This window comes from Cnephaeus nilssonii (genome assembly GCF_951640355.1).
Source record: "Cnephaeus nilssonii genome assembly, chromosome: 21".
Classification (NCBI taxonomy): domain Eukaryota; kingdom Metazoa; phylum Chordata; class Mammalia; order Chiroptera; family Vespertilionidae; genus Cnephaeus; species Cnephaeus nilssonii.
Window position 1 is genome coordinate 27,403,252 of NC_137092.1, and position 21,652 is coordinate 27,424,903.

A 21,652-nucleotide genomic window follows, 5' to 3' on the forward strand; every position below is an offset into this window, starting at 1 on the left:
AGGCATTATGTTAGCCATTCGTTAAACTGCAGAACACAAAAGAGATACCCCCCACCCTCCCAGAACATACAGTCTAGAGCTGAAAGGAATGTGAGCATTGCATAAATGTTTACAAGTTTTTAAATATGTAGAATTGCAAGTGAAATGGAAGGAAAAGGAGAGAAGCTTGACTTTGAATAGAGGAAGAGGGGTGTTGACCTGGCAACATTTTTTTTAGGAAAAAGTCATCTTTAAGTTGAAAATGGAAGGTTATGTAGGTGTTAGCAAGGCAGAGGTGTTGGAAGAGGTATGGGAAAGGAAGGTAGATAGACAGTCAAGAGTATGAGACATTATCGGACTTGAAAGAAGTCCGTTTAGCTTTGGAGTAAAAAGAAACAGATGAAACTTACTTGAATCAGCATATTTTGACCCTATGTCAAAGAGAAAAGGTAGCATCCACAGGAAGTAGGAGCCATTGAAGGGAAGTGACAAAAGATTTGTGTACTGAGGTGATCATGACTGTGTTGGCCAGTGTTGGAAGGGAAATGAGTGACAGTGGGAAACATGTATGTGTATATCTGTATGTGCCTCATGGAAAACTTGCTCTAAATCTGGGTGGAAAGAAATGCTATTTGGTAGATTGTGTTAACTGAAGAAAGTGCAAGGGGAAGAGGGAAGTTTAGGGCAACGATTAATCAGAGAGTTATGCTGCCTGGTGAAGACTTTCTTCTTGGTGACAACAGTCGCTGTGAGAATGCAGACATTTGTGCTGCTGGAAGGTTTTAAGAGAGCTAGGGCTCTAAACCACGGTTCCCAGACTTTTAGATATCCTAAATCAGGAAATCACTTCCCTCTCCCCTCTAATAAACAGTAACCCAAATAAAACTTTGAAATGCCATTTTAACCCCACAATTTAACAAGGATACAACCTCACAATAAATGGTAACACCTCCTACTTCCTTTGAAATAACAATTAACATTTCTGTGCACATGGTTTTCTAGATGTTCACAAAGCTATCACATCTTGTCACATCCACAATGGCACAGAGACTGAATTTTGTAATCCTCAACTCCACCTGTTGCAGAGATAGGATAAAAATCAGTGCTACCTTTACCTGTGAATAAGGTCATTTAAGATTGAAATACAACATAATTCCACAGCTGTGCCTTTTAGGATAGATTCACTAGAAGGAGGCTTAATCTCTTTTACTGAGAAAGCTTTATTAGTTTCTTATTCATTGGAGGAGGGCAAGTGTTTCCCAGAATATTCCTTTGCTTGACGGCTACCAAGTTTGTAAATATACCCCTAGAAGAAACAACACAATTCTAATGAGTCATCATGCTTTCACATAAGGCTATTGAAAGTAACCTCAGAATAGGAACAGAAATAGAAACCTATTTTGACTTCCCTGATTTGTGGTATTTTTCTAAGGGACATACAAATAAAATAAAATAATAAAATAATAAAATAAAAAATAAATAAAATAAAATAGCTGCATATATATTAATTAGGGTTGAAGATATTTAGAAAATAAAGTTCCAGTGAATATCTCTGAAAATATTTCATTTGATAGAAATTAAGATTTTAGTTTTACAAATAAGAAGGTGAAGAGCAGTAATAGGTGAGGATAAAATTTTGATGCGTAATGACTCCTTTTTCACTTTTTTTTAAATTATAATATTGTATTTTATGGAAGAGAGCCTTGGTAACAGGCAAATGTCATTTTCATCTCTATGTAAAGTAGGTTTGTCAGTTTAGTCTTGATGTGGAGAAGAGTACACCAGCACCGCTCCCACTAGCATAACAAGAAGGATTTTCCCAAAATAAACAGATGAGACTACTTCAAACTAAAAAAACCTATGCACAGCAAAAAAAATAAATAAATAAAAATAAATTTAAAAAATTGAACAAAATGAAAATTCAACCTATGGAATGATTGTAAGGCTCAATTGATTTATCTGTGAATGGGCAATGAGAAATGGCAATAGAAAAAGATACATAATTTAAGGTCAAATGTTTAATTTAAATCTGACTCTGATGTTCAATCTTGGGTAAATCACTACTCTCTGAGGGTCTACGGTTTCCTCTCCTTCCAGTGGGATGATAGCCATGTAGGCTGGGACCACGTCTCCCCAGTTCATCCCAGAGGTTACATGCAGCTCCAGTGTATGACTCCCAAATACTGGCACGACTTTCTTCCCTAAACACTAATGTTTAACCATCTGAGGACTTCAAAGCAGAGAACACATTTTATAATCCCAAATCTCTTCTTTTGTTATCCCAAATTATTTTTACAACTCAGGTGGCAAAACTGATTCCAAATAGGAATAAACTGACTCACTTAATCCGATGTAAATTAATGAGGTAAACAACAATTTGAAGTTTCAATTTTAAATCTTAATAAAACATTATTAAATACACACTGTGTATAAGACATTAGGTCCTTAATGCTAAGTTGAATCTCTGAATCGTTATCTTCTCCCACTGTGTGGGGTCTGGTTTATTCCTGTATTGACTTTTGTCAAATTGTTTCAACCCTCCTTTTCCATCTTGATAAGCCTCCTCCTCTGTGAGGCACATCATATCTTCTTAACACAGTCATCTTTGGTTTTCTCCCTCCACGTATCACTATTTCCAGTCTATTCTGCTGCCTTCCTGAATATCAGTTTAAAATCTCATTCCCCTGCTAAGATCAAGAAACCAACACCCACCTCCCAAAACAACCAACACCCACCAAATGAAAACAAAACAGTGCAACACACCACTACCATCTTTGACACCTGAAAAGTTTCTTATTTACTACAGGAAATGTCAAAATCCTTTGGTCTGTTATTCAAGAATTTTTAAAGTCTCACCCCCAACATACATTTCTAAACTTCCTTCTTCTCTCAGCATTGCCTTTGCACTTCCTGCTGACCATTAAATTGCCTGCCTTTGCCTTTGCTGCTTCAAGTATGGTAACCAAATTCCATTCCTAATTTCATGGCCCAATTTAGAGTTTAGATTCAATTATCTTTCTGTCCTCCCCCTAGCACTTCTTGTTTGAGATGCTTAATAATGGCTTTCGTGATATGCATCTTTCACAACTTTCTGTGCTTGTACTTGCTGTTTCTTCTGTTTGGAACATTCCTTCCACACTCAGTCTCATGGCTGGTTGCTCGGGACTGGCCTTTCCAGGACATGCTTTTTTGTTTGTTGTTTTAAAGTCATTATCTTGTTTGTATTGTTCCTTGTCTCCCCTGTCCGCTAGAATATAAGTTCCATGAAAACATGGGCCTTGTCTATTCCGTTTGCTCTCTCTGCAGTGCCTAACTATATGCTAGACACATGGTAAGTAGGCAAGACTTATGGGGAATGGCTACATGGAGCCCTTGGTCAAGTTTAATTATGTTTTCAGATGTTCCCAAGAACCAAAATTGGCACAGAAGCAGCAGAAAAGCTTCTTATTTTGAAGGGATGAAGAGACTTGGCCAATGGGCCAGTAATAACATGTGCTTACTGACTTTAATTTTGGCCTCCCCAAGTAAGTTACAAATATTTTAAAGGATCTCCTAGCCAGGGCATTTAAAAATCACTGTGACTGATTAATCAAATGGACAAATCATATTTATTAGGTGATTGGATGATAATTATTAAAAGCATATTATATCCAAAGAATGCTGTGTAAGGGTTGATGAAATATTCCAAAACAAATGACCATATATGATTTAAATCATGCATTTATTTTAAATGTCAGAAAGGGTATTAAGGAAAATAGAAATATCTAGAAAACCAAATGAAAGGGAGATTGTTTTTCTAGAACTATTGTAGATAGCAAAAATAGTCAGACCCTCTTCTTTCTTCCTATTTTAGTGAGAAATCAAACTATTTTCTGATATTGCAGTGCTTCATTAACTGTAGCAAATTATGAGCAAGGATGGACATACAAATATTTAGGACATTAATTTTTTAATTCAATTCTTGGACCAGTTTGCTAGTCACAGGAAAGTAAAAATATCTCAGTAGGGTATTAATTAAGAACTATTTAAATATATTATGTCAGCAATGTTTTTCTTAATTGTCCCATATATATGAGTAAAACAGCCGGACCATTTTGCTAATTTTTTAATGAATTTGATTAGGGTGAATACTTTTGTTTTTATTTTTTCATAGCAATTTTTGGAATTTTGTTGTAGTTTTTCAAATATATATTTTTATTGACTTCAGAGAGGAAGGGAGAGGGAGGAAGAGATAGATAGAAACATCAATGATGAGAGAGAATCATCAATTGGCTGCCTCCTGCACGCCCGCCATTGGGGAACAAGTCTGCAACCTGGGCATGTGCCCTGACCAGGAATCAAACCATGGCCTCCTGGTTCACAGGTCAATGCTCAACCACTGAGCCATGTCGGTTGAGATGTAGTCTTGAATTATCTCAAATTTTAATTCACCCTAAAAAATAAATTTGGGGCAAAGTGGTATTCAATGACATTAAATTCTAGTATGTGACTATCTTTGCCATTTGGGTGAAGATTCAGAGTTACTTGTTTTTCTTTGTTGTGCTTCCAATCAGAGAAAGATCATATATATATATATATATATATATATATATATATATATATATATGTGTGTGTGTATATATATATATATATATATATATATATATATATATATAGTAAAAGCATAATATGCAAATTAGACCAGATGTCCTTCTGGATTTCCTTCTGGACTAAGCAGCAGCAGCAAGGGCTGAGGCAGAGGTGGCCACCACGGTGGTGGGGGCCAAGCCCCTCTCACGAATTTCATGCATTGGGCCTCTAGTATATATCTAAAAGCCAAGTGACTGAACGACTGAAATGACTGAAACAACCAGTCGCTATGACATGACTGCGGCTGACCAACCCCCCCTCAGCCCCTCCCTCCAGCTGGCCCCGATTGGCCCCAATTGGGAGGCGGGGCCTGCCAGATCACACCTGTGCATGAATTTGTGCACTGGGCCTCTAATATATGTATAAAATGAAGGAATACATGTAGATTTCCAAAGAGAAATTGTTGGACTGGACAATGTATTTGAGAAATCAAATTAGGGAAAAAAAGCAAAAGTACTTTTGAAGCTGCTTAGCCACGGATTTTATAAGTATTATTATCTCACTCTTATGAAAACCCTCTACTGACATCAGAGCTCAGTTACTTGAGGAACTCTGGACATTCACTTAGCAGTAATCTTCCCACTGAGAATTACTTTCTAAAAAAGAATATGGGCTCAGCCTCTCTCATGCACATCAGTAGGTTTAAAGTTCAAGAATACAAGTATTTTTAAAGGCCTGTAAACTGCCTGCGAGTTAGTTTCTGAGCTGTGTAATTGGGCTTGTGCCCATTCTGACAGAATTGCTGAAATTAGGCAGGCACTTGCTTTACCAAGTTTAGAGGGAGCTTGAAGAGCAGAAAACAACTTGCTGAATTATTGCCCCAAGTAGGTAAGATGAATCAGGACAATGTGGCTCTGTCAGATGTTTCTGAATATGGTTTGTCTGTAGTCAAAATATTCTACTGTGTATTGAGTCATGAATGGTTGACTGTGTGACCTTTACATGTGTACAATATACATGTGTAATTTGTGGTGAACTCTGAAGGGATTCTGATTTAATTTTCACTTATATTTTATCTGCAAAATAAAAAGAAATATCTTTAGGGTATAGTTGTAGAAGTTAATAGGTAGTGGAGAAAACTTCATGGTATGAGTACAGCAGCGGAATGATCTGACTTGCATGGTAGGCAGATTTATTTGAGAATGAAGCATAGGGTGATTTTAACAGGAAACAGAATGCAGGAGGAAAGCCCTTATGAAAGTATATGTAAGTAATGATAATGCAAGAGTATAACCATATTTTCGCAATAAAATGAAAAGGGAAATGTAGATATAAAAAAAATCTAATTATAGAAACCCAAAGATGAATGAAGGAATTGGGGTGGGTAGGCAGGGCAAGACAGTGATCATCACTGATGAGGAAGGGAGCAGTTGCAGGTTCCTAGCCTGGGTGCTTAGGGGTTTTTATTTTCTATCACTGGCTCCCATGTGTTATAGTCAGGAACGTGGCTGACTTGGGACAAAGCTGAAAAGATAATCAAACACAACTTGCTATAAGAGACGGTATACTATGCTGAGAAATTGTGGGCTTTGGAGTCAGGCAGACTTGATTGAAAGCCTGCCAGTGTGTGCTCAGGTAATAATAGGATTCTAAATAAAGGTGATCATGCCTAATTTCATGAATATAGTGGTTGATGATACTGAAAATGTAGTGATAATACAAAGTACTTAGCTCTCTATAAGAAGTAACAATATTATTAGTGCTTTATTTGTTATAGTTCTCTTAATACTTTTTATTGAAAAATTGAGGATGAAAAAGTTTAATAGAGTAGTAATAATCTGCATAACATTTTTCAATTAAAAAAGAAGAATTGAGAGAAAATTATTACTTCCACTTTTCAGGTCAAAATATTATTGCAACTGTATGGATATAGTAAATTTACACTGAAAGTACAAGTGATAACTACTAGCAGATACTTAGCTATTAAAATATAGTTCTTATTGTTTGTAGATACTCTGTCCCTAGATCTGTGCTTTCATCATGGCATCTAATATTTAAACTCATTGTAAATACATTTTAATTAGGGTTCATTTCACACTTCTCTCTGAATAGCTTCATATTTCCAGGAATTTTATTAGTGTGGAGGGGAGTTGTAAAAAAAACCTCTCTCTTCTTTAGTAAAGATGAAAATGACAGTGGCCAGGAGGAGAGTGCTATTTGGGGGTCAGGTTTAAGATATCTTTCAATTAATATCACGGATAACGAATTCAATAAACATCATTTGAGCTCCTAATGTGTTATGGACTTGGGGTTGAGGTTTGGGGGTTGGTGAGGGTTTACTAAAATGAAGAAGGCCAAGTCACCTGCCATCATGTAGCCTAAAATATTTTTCTTGTATAGCCAAGTATAATACAAATTGTTCAATGTTCTAACAAGTATTGTTATTAAAGTGGAAGGATTATTTATACTGGAAAAAGGAGTGGATAGAGAAATTTTCTACACAAGCTAGTAAATGAGCCAAGCCCTCCACGATGAGTAGGATTAGTTCAGTGAAATTTAAGGGAAAGCTGTGCAAGGAGAATGGTCTCTGTGTTGAAGGAAAGATGAGGGTCAATTAGCTGGATGCCAAAATAGTTCATAGGTGAGAATTACTTCAATTTTCTTTGATTCAAGGTGTCTTAACTTACTTGATTTTGCTAGTGCATAAAGAGAAGAATGACTTATATTAATGGCATTCACAGACAGATAAATAGTAAGAACTTATTATTTTACCATAAATACACTTGTTTGATGGACCATAATACTCAAGCATAGCAGTGGATAATAGAGACAGATTATTATAAGCAAATTATTTAATTGGTGGCCATAGAGAATCTTCCCTGTTTATTGTCCATCCACAATCTGGATTAGATTTCCCTATCCGCTCTCTCTTAGCACCCAAATAGAATGCTGATTAGCATGCTGGCCTTTTCATTGGATGTATGAATTTAACTATCAGTTGTATCTCATTATTCATGTCCAAATTTATCAGAAACAAATCACTTTCATGTAGTTAGAGAGTACAGAATAGGCAAGGTCATAAAAAAAGCGAATAGAAGCAACTGCATATAAAGTAAGAAAAATTAATCATGAAACCATAAGGTTCTTCTTTTCTGCTTTTTTTGAGCCAGGGTTTTGACCAGTAGGTACTTCCTTGTTAGTAATCTGACCAGTTCTGAGGCTATTCCTTTTGCTTCCTTGTCCAGTGCTAAAATTAGCTTATTATTCTCAGTTTTAAATTTTAAATTGTCAATTGACAGCAAACGGTATAAAAAAAAAAACATACTCATTGGCGACAATGCAAAAGGTGGATTGGATTTAAATTAGAGTCTACTACAATGGCTCAGTTTCAGTTGATTTCCACCTGTATTCCTCCTCCTAACTGATCTTCATTGATGGACAGACACAGGGAAGAGGGATCTTCAGACCTAATGGATCCTACCTCCTGAGGCAAGCTATAAGAGTAGGGTCTCTCTTACCTAAGGCGGAGGCAGAGGTTCTTGGAGCCAGTAGGCTAGTGCTGGAAATATTTTTGGGGGTGTGTAGGGGAGGATGGACAAAGTAAAGACAGTAAATCTGAACTTGGGCTGTCCATCTAGGGGTCTATGTGAACAATGAGATCACAGGCAGGGAGCCAAAATGGTTGTGGGCATGGAGGCCACAGAACCACAGAATGGGGAAATGGGAGATGTTCTGCACCAGTTACAGAGGGGGAGAGAGACATGCTTGCAAAAGCTTCTCTTCGCTACAAGCATGGAGACAAGTCAGCCTGACTTGGTAAGACCAGAAAGAGGCAAACATCTTCCCATGCGTTTGAACTATCGCCATAATATACTCTGAAGTCTTCTTTAAAAGCACTTAATCAAACCTTTTTCTTATCTTCAACATGTAACACACTATTGGACAACCTCTTCAAATACTGAGAGCTACAACCTCTTATCATCAAACTGATGGGAGCACGTGAGGCTGCTTTTCAAGGAAGTCTTTCTTTGTCAGTTTTAGGATGATTGTGCCCTGAAGACATCTTCTTTCACCAATTGTACCTGGAGAAAAAGGTGAAAAATAACAGTGTACTCTCTGCTCCTCTCTTTAGCACATAGCCGCTCTTCAGAAATTCAGGGTCTTCTTTGGAAAGAGAAAGATCTTGATTCCCATTAGACACTTCAGGCCTTTTTTTTTTTTTTTTTTTAGGAAGGAGAGGTTTATAACATACCAGGTTGAATTTATGATAGAAAACAAAAAACAAAAAGGAGTTGAATCTTGGGCTCTAGAAAGTGGAAAATCCAGAAAATTTAATGATGGGATCTGCAGAAATTATATTATTTGAAAATGTTATAAGAAAGCTAAGAGAATGCACTTAGTATTTGATTAAAGGCAAAAATAGAAGATACTGGGTTGAAAACAAGATATACTAAATTAATCTTTAAAGACACTAAACCATTCTTGTGAAATTTGGATAAATTTAAACAGTACACCTTCTTTGTTACAGTCATACCAGGTATTTGAACTTACATTGCAAAACGGTAGTTCAACCAGATTTGGTTCTCCCCTAACTCTTAACTTATATGCATTATGGTGGCTGGTATGCCTTTAATCTCACATTTACAAACAGTTATCAATTCAGGTGTTTTAAGTTTGGGGAGGAAATATTTGAACAAATTTGATTGTTAAAGTGTTCTTATAATGTACTCATTTTATATTCTGGGTTATCAACTTTGCCTTTTTAAGAATTCGAAAATGCTCTAGGTTATTCATCTTTTCAATCTAGTTCTTACTTGTTTGGAAAAAAGAGGAAGCAGTAACTACTTAAGGACAAGGAGTACTTCCAGACACACACACACACACACACACCAGCCAGCATCCATGTAATTTAGGACCGGTTAACGCACACAATGTTTAAGTATGCGTTCTGACTTCAAACTCCTTGTTCTGATAAGTCACCATTTACCTCAGGATGCCAGCATCTGCAGGAACAGCCCTTTCCCTCGCTTCCTCTTTCATTCCACCTTAAAACATCTGCGAAGACTAAAGGAAACCAGCCCACGTCTTAGCCCCTCCCACCAAGGATTAGACTTAAACTTCACTGTGGTCCCGGGCTGAAAAAGGATCCTGACAGAAAGCTAGAGGCATAAAGGAGCCCGAGGAAGCTCTTGTAACTCTGGGAACTGTAAGCAATATATTTACTCTACCTCCGCCCTGCTCCGCTCCCCTCTCCCACCCTCCTTAGCTTCTAGTTTGTGTCTTAACTTGGAAGGAGGAAAAGGACACGGGGAAATCTAGTATTCACTGCGTTTTAAAAAGTCCGCCGGTCCTCTGCCTTTTGAAATGAGGCAGATGAGGGAATCTTAATTATCTTCTAACAAATGCCAGTTTGATTTCCGGGGTCTAAATGCACCTTGGAGTCAAAAGATAAGGTGTTCCTTCACTTAGCAGCGAAAGAGCCAACCCAACATTCAGAAGACAGCGAGGTGGCGCTTATTAGGGCTCCACGTGATGCCACCCCATGGTCACAGATCCCCAATACTTGAGCAGCGTGCATTTGACAGCCTTGATGCTCTTTAGTTACAGAATTTGGGGACTCATTTAAGTTTTGATGAAGAAGTAGTCATTCTGGTTACTTAGGCAAAGCATTCCTGGGTATTTAATGTGTTGCAGTGTTATGCAGAAAAAAAAAAGAAAAAAAGACGATACTGAAAAATTAATTGTAAAACAGCCGGTATTCTGATTTGCCCTTTCTCTAACTTGGTGGACATGCCAGGAGAACAGAGCTCCCGGTTAGACCCTGGAAAAGATTTGACCGAATAATGATAACGTTAAGTTTCAAGTGTGAATACTATTTTAGTAATTTTGTTTTCGAAGAAGCAGTAAAAAAGGCATTGAATTTGAAGTAATAGTGACTTAACATAGCTAGGTCTCCTACAGCTTATAATAATTTCAGTCTTAAAAATGATGATTTTTCACCTCAAAAACTAGAACAAGAAATGCTCTTCCTATTGGTTGATGATGTAAGCATTTATTCAGCGGAGGCAGATAGAGAGGGCATACTATTTGGAGGGATGTCTAAGTTATGATATTTGCGTGTTTAACCCTTTCAAGGACAATTTGTGTTTGGGTTTGTTTCTGTTTGTCGCATAAATGTGAAATTGTAGCCCAAGACATTTGCAGGGGATAGTGGTGAAACTCACCCTGTTAAGAGTTTTAAAATTATATTTTAGAGGTCCCTACACCTTGCCAATCGAGTTTGATGCTGGGAAAAAAAACAAAACAGTTATTTGCTTCTTTCATTGAGCAGAGAAAGAGTTAAATTTTAAATTAAGCAATAATTGTGAAATGCCTAGAGAAGTGTTTTATCTGCATTTGTTCACAGCAGCTTTACAAACTTCCTGTAGGGGAAGCACATTTTATGGGACAAGAAACTAAGAAATCTATTCAATCATTTTCCTTTTCCTAATTAAACATAAGTGATCACTTTTGAAGTATTTTGCACATATGTTTAATTAGGAAAAGGAAAACGATTGAATAGATTTCTTAGTACCCGAAGAAGTTCACAACATAGAGATAATTTGGCCTGTTTTTAACCTATCGGTATCGTTCTTGGTGTCACTGCTTAGAAAGCAAAGTCATGAAACCATATCATTTGCATATTAAAAATAAGTTCCAAGAATAAAAAAGAGGAAGACAGAATTAGCTGTGGTTCCTTTTCCTCTCATAGGCCTTTCATTGACCATCAATTTTTTTCCTCCTCTTGCTTGCAGACTTTATAGCTTTAGTTATTCTCAACTTTTTTTTTTTTAAGTCACAGACCCTTTTACAAGTATGAAAGCTGTAGACCCTTCCCCAGAATAATGCTCGCATACTATCCTCCAACATGCACAAATTTGGAAGCAGCTTTAGAACGCTCATACCCCTCCCCGCAAAACAATTAATGTCACATGAAAATGTTGTACTTCTTAGAACTTTGGAATTTTCTGATAGTATCAAATAATTACCAAATCATTTTATTTATAAGTAAAGAACTGCCTAATAGTGACTATTGATTGCAGTGCTCACATTGTTCAGTTATTCGTCAGTGTGCTGGAACTCTAAGCAGTTTGGTGTAATGGAAAAACGACTTGCCTGGAAACCAAGTGACCTAGATTCTAGACTTAGCCCCACTAATGACTAGTTGGGCAATATTAACCTTGTCATTTTTCTGTAACATCTGATATCTTTTGTTGCTGAATGCAGTAAGTAAAACATAGTAGGAAAACAAGACGTAAGTCATTTTTAATTGGATTGTGGGTTGTCTAGATTTGCTCTTTTATTCTAAAATTCCTAACTACATTTCCCAGCATGATTATGTTTTATGATATTCTCATTTATTCCAAAGATAATTCATGTTAACTGCTTAAATTTCATTCAATATAGTAAATTGCAAAGAAGTACAGTGAAAAATTACCTATTACCCCCTAACGGGATAACCATTTTTAAAATGTTATTCTTTCATTTATTCAATCAACAAATATTCATTGAGTAACTAGTATGCATCAGATAGGAATTCCTGTAAGTACATCTGTTTATACTTCTAGGCATTTTCCTATATATGCATTCACATGTAGATATTATAAAATTGTGATCATATTTGCTAAAAGGTAAACTGAGGCATATTAAATGTTTTAAGAGTTTATTTGAGCAAAAATCAGTTGAAATGAGGCAGTGAAAAATGGAAAGTAGTTAGGAAAGCGTCACCTGCAGGATCTAGGGGCAGAGACTTTTATAGAGAAAAAGTGGGAGCAAAGTAAGGAAATTATTGACTGGATATAGTTTAAAGCTTAGTTGGCTGTTTGTGATTGGTTGTCCTTAGGTTTCAATTTTGTAACTTTGAGGCATTTACAGGTTTAAGATTTTGATTTGCTTATGTAGGCCGCCGTGACAATGAAGTCGCCACAGACTAATTGCCTCCTCATTTAATTAATTTAATACACCATTCATACTGTTTTATATCATACTTCCTCTTCAATCATGGAATTTTCTCTTAAAACATGAGTTTTTTTGTACTCATCCATTATTCTGTATTTATTTATATTTTAAACTAGAGGCCTGTTGCAGGAAGATTCCTGCAAGAATAGGGCTTCCTTCGGTCGGAGCGAAGCAGAAAAGGGAGCGGGCTTCGCTCCCTTCTCCGCTGCCTCGCTCCCTTCTCAGCCACTTTGCTCTTTTCTGCAGTGCTTGGCTTCCTTCTACGCTGTCTTCAGTCTTCGCTCCATGCCTTTATATGCAAATTAACCAACATCTTTGTTGGGTTAATTTGCATACCCTCTCCTGATTGGCTGGTGGGCGTAGCGGAGGGATGGTCAATTTTCATGTTTCTCTTTTATTAGTGTAGATATCCTTGAGTTCCTACTATATGTTACACACTGTGTAAGCAATGCCAGTCTATACATGAGCAAGAGTATGGTTCTCACTATGATGTAATTTTAGTCTGTGGAAATGTACTGGCCAATTATAAGTTGTTGGATTTAGATAGATTATAGATTTCTACTATCCTATCTAATAATAGAGTAACATGTAAATTACCATCACTCCGCTACGCCCACGATTGGGCGGCAGGAGGCTGGGGGCAGGACTCGGGGTGGCCTATCCGGCCATTGAGAGGCATGGATCCGTTGCCACTGAGAGGGGCCACCCTGCTGTTGAGAGGCGCAGGGGGCTGGACTCCTGCCCCCTGTGCCTCTCAACAGCCAGATCCGCGGCCACTGAGGGGGCCTGCCGCGGACACCCGGCTCTGCCTCTCAACGGCAGGGTAGCCAGGTGTCCGCAGCAGCCACCCCCCCACTCAGCGGCCGTTGAGAGGCGCAGGGGGCGGGAGTCCCGCCCCCTGCACCTCTCAACAGCAGGGTAGCCCCCCTCAGCGGCTGCGGACCATCAAAAGCATGGGAGCTGGGTGCCTGTTTGCTCCGGCACCCAGCTCCCACGCAAAAAGCGAAAGCGTGTAGGGGACCCTACACGTGCATGATTCAATCATGCACTGGGCCTCTAGTTATAAATAAATATAAATAACTAGAGGCCCGGTGCACGAAATTCGTGCACGGAGGGGTTGTCCCTCAGCCCAGCCTGTACCCTCTTCAATATGGGACCCCTTGAGGGATGTCCGACTGCCCGTTTAGGTGGGATTGGGCCTCTCACAATCCAGGACTGCTGGCTCCCAACTGCTTGCCTGCCTGCCTTCCTGATTGCCCCTAACCGCTTCTGCCTGCCAGCCTATCACCCCCTAACCACTCTGCTGCCAGCCTGTTTGCCCTCAGCTTCCCTCCTCTGCCGGCCTGGTCACCCCTAGCTGCCCTCTCCTGCAGGGTTGATCACCTCCAACTGCCCTCCCTTGAAGGCCTGGTCCCTCTCAACTGCCCTCCCTTGCAGGCCTGGTCCCTCTCAACTGCCCTCTCCTGCTGGCCATCTTGTGGTGGCCATCTTGTGTCCACATGGGGGCAGGATCTTTGACCACATGGGGGCAGCTATATTGTGTGTTGCAGTGATGATCAATCTGCATATTACTCTTTTATTAGATAGGATAGAGGCCTGGTACAGGGGTGGGGGCCAGCTGGTTTGCCCTGAAGGGCGTCCCGGAACAAGTGGGGGTTCCCTTGGGGTGTGGGGCGGCCTGAGTGAGGGGCCTGTGGTGGTTTGTAGGCCGGCCACGCCCCCTGGCAACCCAAGGGGAGGCCCTGGTATCTGGAATTTATTTTCCTTCTACAATTGAAACTTTGTAGCCTGGAGTGGAGCCAAGCCTGGGACTCCCTCCGAGGCCGGCAGCCATTTGTGTTGGGATTATAATTGAAACTTTGTTGCCTTAAGCGGGTGGGCATGGCCAGGGTGTGTGGAAAGCTTTGCTTCCCCTGTTGCCGGCGGCAACCCTGGTCTGCTCTCTCAAGCTCCATTCTACTGCCATTTGTTTGAATTTGTTTACCTTCTATAATTGAAACTTTGTAGCTTGAGTGGAGGCTTAGGCCTGGCAAAGGCAGGCAGAAAGCTTGGCTTCTTCTGTTACCTAGGAAACCTTGCTCTCTGTGGCTGTAGCCATCTTGGTTGGGTTAATTTGCATACTTGCTCTGATTGGATGGTGGGCGTGAATTGTGGGCCCGTCGGAGGTATGGTCAATTTGCATATTTGTCTATTATTAGATAGGATGTTTCAGCTGGGACCTCTTATATAAATGTTTGTACACCTCTTTGCTTATTTCCTTTGTGTAGATTCTTACAAGTGTATGTTCCAGGTTCTAACAAAAGTTCTACTACTTACAGGTTGTGAGATAAGACAATAATTGGTTTAGCAAAACGTTCTTTTCTCAACTGTAGCATAGAAATAATAATACTTGGTTATTTGGAGGATTCCTAAAAATATTTAGCAATATGTTATGGAATGCTAATTATTATTTTTGGCATTTTGTTCTTAAGAAATACTGCATCCATTTATAAGTAGTATAAGAGGGTAGAATTTCCCTAAACCAACATTGTGTTATTACTGAAGTACAACAAACAACAAATTAAAACATTAGATAATTGTTATACAAAAATGGCATTTTGTTTAAATTTGCATTTCTTCCAGAAATAATGTTGAATAATTTTCAGAGTAGCTGATATCTGATAAAGTGGGGGGCCTTCTTCCACACAGGGTGCTGCTGGGAGTGGACTTCTTATGATATCCCAAGAAAAACAATTTTCTGAGACTTGCACAGGAGAATCAGTAATTTTTATTCACATGAAGCTAAATCCCTTTGCATTTCCAAAGTCCCATTTCCCTTAGTCCAGTAGAAGAAGTGTAGCTGGCTTTCAGTAAAGCTAAAATCAAAGCCAGTGTCAAGAGTTTTCCATGTTGGAGCCAGGTCCAGTATATCATTAGACTAGTTGCAATCCATTTGTCCATTGTGTGGGGGGGTCCTCAAGGCCGTGGGCCACATGGTAGAATGCCAGGAAGCCAAGCATGAGCTATGAGCCAAGTGTGCCAAGAGGAATCAAGACAGTGAACTTCTTTGTTCAGGGGATTATACTATATATCCCAAATTTCCTCTAATTTACAGTGGCCACACCCATTCTGGCCAATGACCTCTGTTCCCAGGTGTGACTGACAGTACACACCTTCCCTAGTCATCCCAACTTTACTGGGCACATGTATATCTTTCCTTTGTCCAGCCCCTTTCCCCCAATGTTTTGCAGGAAATATGCCCACAATGTCTGGCCTTCTCTTTGCTCCTTTCCTATTATTAATAATTAGCTAATTACAATGGTATCAGAGCCACTTAGATGTCTATGTTTATGAATTGTCTCTTTCAATGTGAGTTTTAAATATTTTTTTCAGTTTTAATTCCTAATTCAGTAAATATCAATAGCCATAACTCACATAATCAAAGGCCCTTTGGAGTCCTCCATTTTGAAAAGTGTTAGAGGTCAAAATTAAAGCTAAATTTTGAACTAGAAATAGAAATTCTGGAAACATTGTTTTTCCCAATTTTGAAGGATTGACCTTATTGTTTCCTAAAGCCCTTTCTTTATAAATAGGTGAGATGCACTGAAAAATGAAAGCAAGTCATATGTATTCTCATAGACTGTCATATTCTACAAAATTAGGGAAATTGAAGAGGGTTTCAAAAATCCTTGTAGAATGTCCCACACCTCTGGGAACATCCAGACTTGCTTAATGCAGGTAAGGACTAAGGGTTACATGATGATTCCCTGTAAAGGTTTCATAAGAAAAATAGTATCCATGTTTGTCACGAACCAACTTAAAATGAATTTAAATTTTGGTCAACTCTTCATCTTCTACTTTGATAATTTGGGCAGTGACAGTTGGGTGAACCAAAAAGTTGGTTCTTGTGTTCTTTTCAAAGGAGATAGTAAGTAGAGCAGATCGTGTTCTGGTCTTTTGGTACCATCACCTGCCTGAGAAAAAGAGATGTACCAAATATTTGCTGCTCTTGCTATGTGATTCTGGTTTTTGATTCTCTCTGATTCTTAGTCCACCCTTATAACATTCTTTGAAAATACAGTTTATCTCTCCTTTATACACATATGAAGTAAGCTTAAATAATTCACTGTTCACCAGAAGAAGATTTATAATGCCACACTACTAGTCCAGTCACTTATTTAATGAATTCAAATGACTAGAGAAACTCAACAAATACCTGTAAGTGATCCTTATCAGAGTTTAACAACCTCTGGGTTAAAGATGATGGGTTGATATGTTCTTAGCACATGCAGTTGTAAATAAATCAGCTTATCCCCTTTACTTAAGCTTTCTCCTCATTTGCTTGTTTTGGAGTCTGCAGGGAAATTTGGGTATTTTAGGTAACAGTATGTTTTGAGTTAGGACACAAATATGTAATTTGTTTGTAATATGTGTAATTTCAGTATTCAATAGTATAGAAAACTCACGTATTTATAATACTCAGCTTATATGTGCTTAGTTTTTCATTGTGTTATTACCTAATTTACAATATGTTCTCTGATTATGTAGTTTGAAAAAAAAATCACAGGGTCAATATTTTTCATTTGCACAGCATTTATGGCTTATGAAGAGATTGCTTGAGAACTTTATTCCCAAAATAACTCAGTAAGTTAGCAGAGCAGGTAGTCACATTTTACAGATCTGAAAAGAGAAATGTGGAAACATCAAATGGCTTACTTAATGTCCAATCATGATTTCCATTTTGACGCATTTTGTATACTTCAATTAATTAACTGATTAATTGGTTTGTATTTTCAATTTTGATGCATGTAATTTTTAAGGCCACCCTCCTCTTCCTATTTGTGTTAACATCAGAAAAATTATTGGGGAAAGAAGATCCAGATAGTACAGGTTTCCATATTAACTCACTTATTCTTCTCTTTTAACTGGATTACTGATTGACCTAATAGAAGAAGTTGCACAAATCTTTAAGAATGGTTGAGAAAGTAGTGTATGGTCTACAATTTTGTATTTTAGAACTATTTAGTATTTTATATAGCTATATGCCATTTTAAGAAGATAAAGTAGCCAGTGTGGCTCAATGGTTGAGCATCAACCTATGAACCAGGAGGTCACCTATGAATCAGGAGGTCATGGTTTGAACCAGGAGGTCATGATTTGATTATCCATCAGGGCACATGCCTAGGTTGTGGGCTCAATCCCCTATAGGGGGTGTGCAGGAGGCAGCCAATTGATGATTCTCTCTCATCATTGAAATTGCTCTCTCCCCCTCTCCCTTCCTCTTTGAAATCAATAAAAATATATTTTAAAAAAGATAAATGTAATAAATGTAACATTTTATCTAAAAATACAAAATAGACATATTATGAGTTATATATGAAGTACTAATTTTACTAGAGGCTTTATTTCCAGTTTGGAGTAGATCATTCTCTTAGAATATTCTAAGTATAACCTGCAGAGCCTATGACTCTTTTTGGCTCTTTTTATTAACCCTGGAAGTTGGCATAAAGCATTTGTATAAAAGTGATTGCTCTGACCTTGGATTAATGAGTTAGAGAAAAAAGTTATTTTACCTTTCTGAACAATTCAGTAGCTTATGGTAAACTAGACATTCCTTTTCAGGATTAAAACTTACATTAGTTGTAAAATTGTTTATTATACATATGTATAACTTCATAATAAATAATACATAGAAGATCAAGTTTGAGTGCTAGATGCAACTGAGCCACTAGAAACATTAGGTCAGCAAATGGCTTCTGAGTTTCAGTCAGTAAATTGACACACTTCCTCTTTGCCCCATACTTCAATATCCACAGCTTTAATAAGATAAGCAAGTTGAGTTCAGTCTATAGGCAATGAGCTGGGATGTTAGAACCCTTATGGAAGGAGGTATTCTTGCTGAATTCTTGGGTCTGTAATTGTAGAAGGGGATAGTCTGAGGGCAGATAAATGGTGTCTTCAGGTTTTCTTCAGGTTCTCATTTTTAAATTTATTTTTAAAAAGGGTAATCTATTTTGTTGTTTTTTTACATGCAGTGTTTCATATAATATTATGAAAGTATTGAGAAAAATAATTTAGAGCAATTGTGTAAGAATTTATAGAAAAGCAAGTTGGGGGAAAGTGCCTAAAGATGCATGCAGTTATGAGGACATTCTATATGGACTCCTGCCAGCATCTATGATTAAGATTTCATAATAGCCACAAACCTCAAACAGGTATCAACTTTATTTCTATTCAACTGTCATGAAGAACAGGCAGAGGAATTTAAAATTGATTGAGGTCATGAATTTATAGCTCAAAGACATAACACCTAAGGCATTTCCATAGTTTGTGGCACAGATTTCTAAGTCACTACTTTTAATATGCAATGGTCATTTATGTGCAGATAATTATTTAAAGTATTATCATAGCCTTGATTCTTAGGAGAAGATGTTACTAGCATGTATTTTAGGAAGATTTCTCATAGCAAAAACTCTAAATTAAAGAGATTTCTTGGTTAATGAAAGACTTAATTATAAAATAGTAAGATGTTTACTTCTAGTCTGCTATTTGGCACTTAATTTTTTGAGACTCATTTAGAATTTGCTGAAATTCTTACTATTTAAATTATATTTTAGATTGGTAAATTAACTTGGTTGGCTAATACCTCATGAATTATTGTCACAATGAAAAGAACTCTCATAAAAATTACAATATTCTTCGAGGAAAATAATTTCTAAATACTATTTTACTTATATGTTTAGTATAGCTAGGATAATAGTAAGAGAAATGTATCTTTTTAATACCTAAAAAAAGAAGAAATTTAGGTAGCCTGTTCTCTTTTTCACTTAAGAATTTTACCTTTTGGGTGAAAAAATGTAGATGCTAATATCAACCAGGAATTGTTGATCACTGGGGCTTTGTGCATTTATTCCTTCACCAATTCAGTAAGTTTTAATTAACACTAACCACCTGCTAGGCATTGTGTTACATTTAGGGCATACCTGGGTGAATAAAGCAAGTACAGTGATTAATTCCCTCTTGGAGGAGAGAGACAGTAATTGAGCAAACAATAAACAGGTAATAAAGGAAGCAAATGGACTTCAATAGTAGAAAATAACTGGGAAGGTGAAGGATGGGAAGGTTTTGCTAAGAGGTCAAAGTTAAGCCAAGATGTGAGGGATGAGAAGTCAAGCGTGGGAGGTGAAGGGAGTGAGAACAGGTGTGGCTCAAGGTGGGGACTCCAGGCAGAGGACAGCATTTGCAAATAAACCTGCAAAGAAGTGACCAAGAAATCAGATGGAAAAGTAGGGATTGGAAGAAAAGGATGGAAAGTGGTTCCAGAGAAGCAGAGGGTAGAAAAGTGACGGCTACATTGGAAAACTTGGAGGTGATTAGAGATGTGGATTAAGAACAGCTTCAGTGGACAGAATAGGATGAGAAGGAAGTGGAAGTGAGATGGTAAGTGGATGGGAAGTGAGGGCTGGAGGATATTGGATACAGTTTGAGCAAATGGCTCTTCCCAGGTTATCTGTCAGTGAAACAGCATAAAAATGGAGACACGGAGGGCAAAGGAATATGGAGTTGAGGGAGACTAACAGGTTTACTGACCAGATTATGCAGTAAAAACTAACGTTTGATGATTCAGGAAAAAAAAAAAAGGCATGGACATCAGAGTGAAGTACTTGAGGAGGAGAGAGGGATTTTTCAGTCAGAGACAACGGCTGGGGCCAGGTCTGCAACAGGAGGAGGAACTGCCTGCGTTGTGTACATGTAGAGGAGTTTGCAGATCTGGTGGTGGGAAGATGAGAAACTTCCCTCTGGTGCCTTCTGTTTTCTCAGAGAAGGGAGATGAGGTCATCAGCTAAAAGTGGGTTGGAGGGGGTTGGGGTGAGAGACTTGAGGGGAAGAAGAAAGTCATTTTTTAGAGTGGGAATGCAAGTTCACTAAAGTTGGAATGATGCTGGGTAGTGTTGAGAGCCTCTTTGAGTTTAGAGAATGTGAACCTAAAAATGCCAGGTTGTGTGGCTTTTCTCCAGTTGTGTTAAAATGCTAGGAGCAAACCCAGATAAGCTAGAATGGCTGAGTTCTTCTAGAGTGGGAGGTTGGAAGAAAGAAAGGAAAAGAGAGAGGGGGGGGTGGGGAGGGAAGGGGGAAGGAAGGAAGGAAGGAAGGAAGGAAGGAAGGAAGGAAGGAAGGAAGGAAGGAAGGAAGGAAGGAAGGAAGGAAGGAAGGGAGGGAGGGAGGGAGGAAGGGGAGGGAGGAAGGAAATACTTTCTATTTTGCAGGAGCTCTTAATCCTGCAAAAGACTGGGTTTCCTGTGCATTTCAAAGGTGAACTGCCATTCACAGTATCTGGAAGCATACTTCAAACCTTCTTATCACCTGACAAAGGAATGGTGAACTTGACTCCTATTACAGGCTTCCCACTCCAGTACTGCAGAATGCTGGTCTAGTTGAACTTCACAGTTAACACCTGAGGTAGGCAGGTATATGGCTTTGCTGATCTTCTACCATTCCTGCCATATTTACTGTCCATTTTTTCTGCTTCAAGATCATAGTCAACATTCCTACTTTAACTACAGTATCAGCCTCACGCTCATGAAACATTAAAGCCAGCATGACCGTTTTCCTGGGGGTTTTCCCGGGACTGTTTACTTTAGAAAAAATATATGGCTTTTGCTGCTGTGGCAATCTCCAGTACGTCATGCAAAAAGGCAGCAATTAAGGAGGGAGTGGAAGCCTCAACAAAACACAAATGCGCCCCAGGGGAGAATATTTTGAACTGTCTGGTCTGGAGAGAGAGAGAGAGAGAGAGAGAGAGAGAGAGAGAGAGAGAGAAGCTGTAGAAATAATGTGCTTCTCAAAATACACCCCTTTTCTTAGCCTTTTGTGCCACGTTGTTAGATATATTTAAAAAGTGTTAACACCCAGTACATCACCATTATCAGTTTCTTTTAGGTAGAAGGTGAAATGTTATTCATTTTCTGAAAATGAACCTAATATAGTTTACACTTGTCGATGGGATTTTACTCCATAATGTTTTGAGTGGGAAGAGGAATTTTGGAAACAATCCACTTAGTGTTTGTAAGTAAACATCGGATAACTATGAGTCAAACCTAGAGAAGTATAAACGATGAAAATGACT

At 38.3% G+C, this 21,652-nt stretch overlaps 1 protein-coding gene across 2 annotated transcripts in view; it reads left to right on the forward strand.

Moving 5' to 3' along the window:
* PLA2G4A (phospholipase A2 group IVA) overlaps positions 1-21,652 on the forward strand; it is a 232,561-nt gene that overhangs the window by 85,690 nt on the left and 125,219 nt on the right. Inside the window, exon 1 of one of the 2 annotated variants that reach the window (XM_079761547.1) lies at positions 9,655-9,754. The exons of the other annotated variant lie outside the window; for it this stretch is intronic. The gene's annotated coding sequence lies outside the window, so the exon portion shown is untranslated. Of the gene's footprint in view, positions 1-9,654; positions 9,755-21,652 lie in introns of those variants that run through there. 2 annotated transcript variants of the gene reach the window in all.